This window comes from Vombatus ursinus, unplaced genomic scaffold (genome assembly GCF_900497805.2).
Source record: "Vombatus ursinus unplaced genomic scaffold, bare-nosed wombat genome assembly UNPS02014158.1, whole genome shotgun sequence".
Taxonomy (NCBI): Eukaryota; Metazoa; Chordata; class Mammalia; order Diprotodontia; family Vombatidae; genus Vombatus; species Vombatus ursinus.
In genome coordinates, this window is record NW_020953936.1 from 742,221 (window position 1) to 750,952 (window position 8,732).

The following is an 8,732-nucleotide window of genomic DNA, read 5'->3' on the forward strand; positions in this document are numbered from 1 at the left end:
AAGAAAGATTTGGTCAGATTGAACATCATCTATATGCCATTCTTAACTGTCAATATCACATGCAATTCTTTCTACAGGAACTCAAGTTAGTCATTTTCTAAAACATACCATAAGTATGGGGTTCATTAATACCCCAAGAGAATACAATTTACCAGATAATAATACATTTACCAGCAGAGCTACTCTGGTCTCTTTCTGGCTTCTATTAAGCTAACAGTAAGCTAGGAGTTTTTTCTGATTTGATCAAGCAGGATTCTGATTGCTGGTGGGGGTGGAATTAATACAGATTGCAGTTCAGAAATTCAGAAAAACAAATCTGATAAGAGTAAATATCAGAAACAAAGCAGAAGGGGAAAACCAAGGAAAAAATTAAAAGAAGCTCTGATAAACATTCCACCATCTGGAAACAAATACCATTCCTTTAGCTTCTATTGTGTGAAGGAAGAGGGTAAACAAAAATTAAGCCCCATTGCATGTTGTACTTCATTCTTTTCTGCCAGGATGGCAAGGGAACAGGAAAGAGTTCATTTTAAGCTCTCTTTCTAGGCATGCTAAGTGATCATTAGTTTCAGCACAGTAGTTTAGTAAAGAACAGTATGTAGAATGCCTACCCTGTCTCCTGTTTTAGCAATAAAATAATTCTTGGAGAAAATGGCAGATTTAAAACAAAAGCTTGCCTCGTCCTCTTGATAGTGTCACCTTTTTTTTCCTGCTTCAGTTTCAGAAATAAAGGCTCTAGCGAATCACAGGCTCACTTACATGAGGTCCCCGAAAGCTCTTCTCCTTGTAATGATGTACATGAGTTTCCATCCTGCAGCCTAGTCTATGTGCTCTATGGTGAGCTTTGAATTAATCAGCAGAGCAGTTGTTCTCTGGGTTCAGTTGTCACAGAATAGTCATTGATAGGCACCTGAATGTCATTCTAATCCTTAGGCTCCACCCCTTCTGAAAAGAAAGGGGAAAAAAAAATCTGGCTTTGAGCCGTTCCCGAGTTCCTGAACAGTAGCTTAAAGCTGGGAGGATACTGCCTGATTGTGACTTCTCTTTCTGATTGTACTTCCTTATTGAGATGGTATTATTGCTCCACTAAGAAAACATTGACTCTTCTTCTGAGTTACATGAAAGAATCCAAAATCAAACCCTCAAATGTCTTTCTCACTGAGACTCCATATACCGAATAATTAATACAGGCACAACAGAATACTAGACACTATGAAAGATTGAACCAACTCAATTCAATTAAACATCATTTGTTTATATTTATTTATAGAATCTATCAGGTTCTAGATATATGTATATTATAGACTATAGCATTAGCCTATAATAGTATATGCATAGTCTATTTATTGTGGAGAGACTATGAAGGGTGCTGGAGGAGATACAAAGGTTAAATAAGATACAGTCCCTACTGTCATGCAGTTTATAGGCTAATAGAGGGATACCACATATAAACAATTAACTGTAATGGATCTATTTGTGTTTACTTGTATCTGACTCTTCATGACTCCATTTGGGGTTTTTTTTTTTTTTCTTTTTTGGCTAGGCAATGGGTTTGTGACTTGCCTAGGGTCACACAGCTAGTAAGTATCAAATGCCTGAGGCTGGATTTGAACTCAGGTCCTCTTGACTCCAAGGCCAGAGCTCTAGCCAATGCGCCACCTAGCTGCCCCCCATTTGGGGTTTTCTTGGCAAAGATACTGTAGTGGCTTGCCATTTCTTTCTCCAGCTCCTTTTACAGATGAGGAAACCAAGGCCAACAGGGTTAAGTGACTTGCCCAGGGTCACACAGCTATTAAGCATCTGAGGCCAGATTTGAACTCAATCTTAAATGAGTGTTCCGGACTGCAGGTCCAGCACTCTATCCATTGTGCCACCTAGCTGAAATCCCACTTACAATTAAGCCTCCACTCTCCAGAGAATCACAAAGATACCAGTAACCCTGAACAAAGGGTAGGAAAGAGAGAGTGAAGATTAAGCTTTGTATATCATTTCCCTTTCTTTAGTATGTGAATACTTGGGCACTTCACCAGCCTGAACTGGCCTTTTCTCTCATACATACATACCTTTGTCTCCTCTCAGGGAAAAGTGTATCTAAAAGGATTTCCTCTCAGTGCAGAAAGTACTGTCTGTGTTCTTCTTCACAACATTATGGTGCTCTGTTTAAATGTATTTTAGAAGTTAAATTCTGATATAGGCTGAGATTACAGTGGTTACAAGCTTATTTAATTGAAAATTGACAGAGTCAGAGTCCAGATTGTAAAAATATCAGAGAGACTATAGGGATAGTAATTTGTTGTTGTTCAGTCCTGTCCAACTGTTTGTGACCCTGTTTGGACTTTTCTTGGCAGAGATACTGGAGTGGTTTGCCATTTCCTTCTCCAGCTCATTTTACAGATAAGGAACTGAGGCAAACAATTAAGTGACTTGCCCAGGGTCACACAGCTATTGAGTGTCTGAAGTCAGATTTGAACTTAGCAAGATAAGTTTCCCTGACTCTAGGCCCAAAGTTCTATCCACTGCATTGCCTAGCTGCCCTATCTAGGTATTCAACCAATCCAAGATTCCCTACTGTTTTAACACTCTATAATCTATAATAATCTAGTTATACTGAAAGGTTAGACTTGGGGCTGAATTAGGTTACCAAGAGCACGAACCATTTCTAGGAATATCTCTTAGAAATATGCAAACTTGTAGCCAATAAGGAAATAAATCAGCAAGAATTTTACTCATTAAGTGTAGATAGAGGTGGGAGGTGAAATAAACATTCTGAACCCCACTCTTACTTGGAAGAAAGAGTGAAAAGAAGAATAAAGTTTAAGGAAAATAAGTAAGGAGAGAGAGAAACAGAAACAGAGACATATATACAGAGACAGAGATAGAGGCAGAGAAGACAGAATAATAAATTAAATTCAAGAAACATGAAATAGGGCAGGATGCATGGTAAGGGAAGAAAAGTTTGTGGAAGACTAGAACCGAACCAACGAATTGCAAGGACCAAGTGCTGACTTCAAAGAGGAAGGTCAGACAATGGGCATTTCTCATGTTTAGGAAGTTTTTCCTTATGTTGAGCTGAAACTTGCTTCCCTTTAACTTCTATTCACTGAGCCTAATACCTTCTGCAGTGAAGCAAAACAAGTATGCATAATATTTCTTTCACACGAAAACCCCTCAAATAATTGAAGATTATTACATCATGTTATATTATGTTAGATTATATCATGTTCCCCTGCCCCCATCCAATCCCAAGTATCCTTTTTTCCAGGCTAAACACTTCTAGTTCCTTCAACTATCTCCTGTATAGTCTAATTTTCTGCTCGCTCACCATTTAGACCTGCCCATTCTAGTCTGTGTGGATTAAAAAAAAAATAATACCTCATAAGAAGGCTCTTCAAATAAAAACAAAAAGAAAGGTTGGGACGAAGTAGAAAGGGGAGATCTATAATCACAATTTTAAATGTTCTGGGAAAAAGGGAAGCAAGGTTTTTGTCTTCCAATAACCCTAACTTTATATTTGATTCAATGCAACAAACATTTATTAAGCACAAAGCACTGTTCTAAGCATTAAGAATACAAAGATGAAAATTAAAGAGTTTCTGTCCTCAAGAAATTTATTACTTGGGGCTGGGGAAATATAGAATATGTAAGCATATATGACGTATATCCAAAAATAATGCAAAGTCGTTTAAAGAAGAAGAGAGCACAGATGGGGTGGTGGTGGTTTGAAAAGGCGTCAAGTAAGAAACGGTGCCTGAGCTGTGTTTGGAGGTAAGGAGAAGATCGATAGAATAAGGTGGACAGACAGAATAAGGAAACAAGACATTTGTGAATGAGAGATTAGATTTTAGGTTAGTCTAGCAGAAGAAAGGAGCAAGGAGGGAGAATGATGTAAATTAATACTTCTTTGAAAAGGAATCCATAAAAGAACTTTACTCATTAAAAGAGTGGATGAGGTAGAATGGGGCAAGGGAAGAGTTAATAGAGGAAAATAAATAATAGGAAAAAGAATAATAAAGTAAATTCGATGAATCTGGGATTGAGCAGGGTAAGAGGGCAAGAGGAGGAAAAGTCTGTGGGAGAAGACTGGGACTAAATAAAAATAAATAAAATTAATTGCAGAGACAAAGTGCTGACTTAAAAGAAGAGGGGGGATAAGGATGTCAGTATAAAAGAATTAAGGGCAAGAAAGCACAAACTTAACAATTATAGTTCAAATATGTGAATGGAACTTTTCCCCAAAATGAAAAAGACTGTCAGAGCTGATAAAAAAAAAAAACTCAAAATTTCTTTATACAAGAAAAACATCAAAAATAGAAACAATAGAGTGAAAATGAGGACATTTGTAAATTTTCTGTGCTTTAGACAATTCCAAAGAAGCAGGACTTGTAAAAAATTATTTCAATTAAGGCAACAGCAAAAATTCTTTATGTCAAGAAAGAGAAAAAAAAACTATATTATTCTTTAAGGGCTCCATAAACCAAAATAAGGGAAGAATAAAGCACAGAAAGAAAAATAAAGACCAATTTTACTAATGCATATTGAAGCAATTTTTTAAAATAAAAACTCAGCAAAGATACTATACATATCTTTCATACAGTAATGTACCCCAAAAACTACTCACTTTGACCGAGTTGGATTTATACTAGGGATGCAAAGATAGTTCAACAGAAATAAAACAATTAACTTAATAATCACACAAACAATAAAAATCATATGATTATATCAATATATGGAGAAAACACTTTCATCAAAATCTAGACATAATATGTGTTTTTAAAAAATAAAAAAAACCCACCAGCACAGAAAGGTTCTTGAATATGATCAAAATTTTATTTCTAATATCAAGATCTAATATTATTTGCAATGGAGAAACACTGGAAGTTTTCACAATAAGTATTGGGATAAAGCAAGGATAGTCCCTTCATTATTTCACATCATTCTAGCAAAATATCAAGAGAAAAATTAAATGTATAAACATAACAATAACATAATACCTAGCATTTATATCATGCTTTAAGGTTTTCAAAATTTTACGTGTGTGTGTATACATATACACGTATTAGCAAAGAATTATCTGGCTCTAACCTTGAAGGAGCTTACTATCTATTCTCTGGATTTGTGGAGTGGAATCTTATGCTGTGATCAGGCTTTTTCCCTGAAAGAAAATTGAGTTTTTTCTCACCTATTAATTTCCCACCAATCTCTGGAACACATCAATCATCTCCCTATTTCTACTCATAGAGGCTGAGTAACATGGCAGACAATGCCTCAGGAAAACTTACTATTATATTAGCATAAAAATATCTCAGCTGAAGGATACACTACTTCAGGGCTGAAGAGCTGCACTCACAAACTCCATCTGGCTCTTTCCTCACATCTAAGCTCTCTGATTTCTTTAAATACACCAAACTTGTTTTCACTTTTAACTTTTCTATGCTACAGTAGTCCAGGGCAGAAATACCTAGGCAATCTGGCAGCTTTGTGACAAGTCACGGTGGGGAAAAGGGTAGAGGATAAAGCTTAATCTTGCTGAATAAACACCTGGAGCTTCCTCATCTTCAAAAACAATGAACATAGCTACTTGGAATCTTTCACCTGCAAGCCTCTTCCTATAATCTTTAATATAGTTAATGAAAATGTTGTGGGAATGTAGGACAGCCCTGAAAACAAACATTTCTGTTACTTGGGCGTTTGCATATCTTTTCAGATATTTTCTTTAGCTTCCTTAAGAATGATACATTTTGATCTCTATCAGAATTGCAGAAGATATTTCCTAAAGCTGCCCTCAAATAAAAATGGATTGCCAGGAAAGAAGGTTCACAATTGCAGCAACTGGTAATTGTTTGGTTATCTTAACTGAGCTAAACTCTAAGGTGCATCCCTGCAGATTTAAATGCCTTCTCAATAGGACAGTGGTAGCAGGATAGGAAGACAAGAATGGACAGTTTCATTCTTTTAAGTAGCCACTGAGTTATCTAATGGGAAGGAGTTGCCATAGGTATAATTAAAATGCTAAAATAAATTTGTGTATATAGCAAAATAATTAAATGAAGTTGACATGTCATGGAGCTTGTTGAGAGGGAGGTCTAGATTCAAGCATGGAGAAGAGGTTAAATTAGTGAGAAGCTTGGGTGGATGGGTATTAATTAAATATATTCAGGTGTCATAGGATTCTGAGTGTGAAGAGAAATTATTATTTTTTTTTACAAATTAAAATGACTTCTTTTATTGATACATTTAAACCTAAAACATGATCACATTAAAAAACCTTAACATCTAACTTTGTTCTTCAGCATGTTTTGGAATGGAGAAGTCTTGCTTTTTTCATTCAGGAGACTGGTTGCCTCCCTTTCCCTTGGTTATTCCCGTCTTTATTTTGAATCAATTGTCCACTGTGCGCCAGTAAAGGCAAAGCTTCGTTCAACAAGACATTTGCTATTAATTCTACTCTTTCTACAATGTTAGAAAACCTTTCCTTATTTTACATTTTAAAGTCAATACTTGAAAATAAAACCAATTTTAAAGCAAAGCAATCCCTTACATTGGCTTATTACAAATTTCTTTTATAAATAACTTCCTCCCCAAAACTTTAGAAACTTTATTTTTAAAAAAAAAAGTGAAGCTGGAGGAATTAAAAAATACTCTGTCACTCTACTCTCTTAACAGACTACTCCAAGTTTCCAGGACAGCTGCAGGGTTTGCTCAGGACAGTCACAAGCCACCCCACCACCAGCTCCTTGCTGGCAGACAGACCAGGTCTTCCTAATTACTCTTATCTTCTTGGTAATGTCTGTACTCAGGCTTCAGTTCCCAGGTGTTTTTGTGGGTCCCCTTAACATTGTAAATGCCTATTTCTCTCAAGATCTCCTTCAGGTATATCACAGGCTGCTTGATGATGTCCACTAAATCCTTAATGTTGTAATACTGATGTTTTTCAAAAGCTGAAAACAACATATCCAAAACCTGTTGCTTATCAGCTCTAACTCGCTTTCCATCTTCTTTCTTTTTCTTCTCATATTCAATATTGTATTGATGATTAGCCACTGGTTTTAAATTGGTTGTAACAACTTTGTCCAGCTGTTGCGATATTCTTACAGGTTTTGAAGATTCTTCTATTTGCAACCTCTTCAATCTCATATAGTTTTCACTGGCAGCAGGTCTGCATTCAGCACGTTGTACCACTATTCCTTCTAATGAAAGTTTATCATTATTACTGCTCTCAGAATTTTCTCCTGGCTGGCCTTCTGACTAGCTCTCCGTGAAGACTGTTAACGTCTGTCCTCCCACGCTTTGCAAGAGAAATGAATGTTCTCTAGGAGCACGGACAGAAGCAGGTTTTCCACCAGTATCATGGATATTTGCAAGCTCCTCATTCAAAGTAAAAGATACCTCGGTCCTTCCGTGATTCTTTGCAATTCTCAGCTTTCCTACTTCTCCTCTTCCTGAAGCTTTGGCCCACTGCTGAGACAAGTACTTGGGAACCTTCAAGAGCCACACTCCGGTGTTTTGTTTGGCGCCGGTCAAGTCGAGCTCCCCGCGCTCGGCCATCGCTCTGCGCCCGACGCTGTCACCGGTGGAGGAGAGGGACGCGCGGGTTTGGGACCGAGGTGCGGAGGTGCGGAGGTTGTGCAGCTGCTGCTTCTTAGCTCTTAAGGCCTGGCTTGGGTTTAACCTACTCAAACTGAAGTTTATGAACCTTTAAACCCTCTGCTTCTTCCTTCTCAGACCAGTTGTTATTAAATCACTTGAGTTCACACCTCATGCAAAAAGAACTACTTACTCTAAATAGAATTCAATTTAGTAAGTCAACTAGTATTTATTAAGCACCTACATGTGCTGAGTACTGTGTTAAGTGTGGAGAATACAAAGAAGGGGAGGGAGGTCCTGGAGGTCGGGTCTCCGGCACCACTGAGGTTCGCTCCAGAGTGAAGACAAACTATTGAAATAACATGTAGCTGCTTCTAAATTCTTAAAGCCTGGCTTGGGTTTAATCTACTCAAACTGAAGTTTATGAACCTTTAATCCCTCTGATTCTTCCTTGTCAGACCAGTTGTTATTAAATCACTTGAGTTCACACCTCATGCAAAAAGAACTACTTACTCTAAATAGAATTCAATTTAGTAAGTCAACTAGCATTTATTAAGCACCTACTATGTGCTGAGTACTGTGTTAAGTGCTGAGGATACAAAGAAATTAAAAAAAAAAACCCAGTTCATGTTCTCAAGGAGCTTACAATGTAATGGCAGAAATAGCAGGCAAGCAACTATATTGTTGTTGCTGTTGTTGTTTCAGCTCTTTGTGACCCCATTTGGGGTTTTCTTGGGAAAAATATTAAAGTGGTTTGCCATTTCCTTCTTCAGCTCATTTTACAGATGAGGAAACTGAGGCCAATGGGGAAAGTGATTTGCCCACGGTCACACAGCTAGGAAGTATGTGAGGCTGGATTTGGACTCAGGAAGACTCATCTTCCTGAGTCCAGGCCTGGTCCTCTATCCACTGCACCACCTAGCTGTAAGCAACTGTGTACCAATGTGATAAATGCAAGATAAATCGGAGATAATCTCAGAGGGAAGGCATTAAGATTAAGGCAGCGTGGGAAAATTGTCTCAAAAAAGGTAAAAGTTAAACTGAGACTTGAAGGAAGCTAGAAAAGCTAAGAGTCAGAAATGAAGAGTGGAAAACATTCCAAGAATGAGGGACAGCCAGTGGAAATGTCCAGAGTTGGTAGATAGAAT

The 8,732-nt window shown here is 37.4% G+C and overlaps 1 pseudogene; it reads right to left on the bottom strand.

Annotated features, from left to right (window-relative positions):
- Positions 1-6,759: 6,759 nt before the first annotated feature.
- LOC114040810 lies at positions 6,760-7,545 on the bottom strand (annotated as a pseudogene).
- Positions 7,546-8,732: the final 1,187 nt, after the last annotated feature.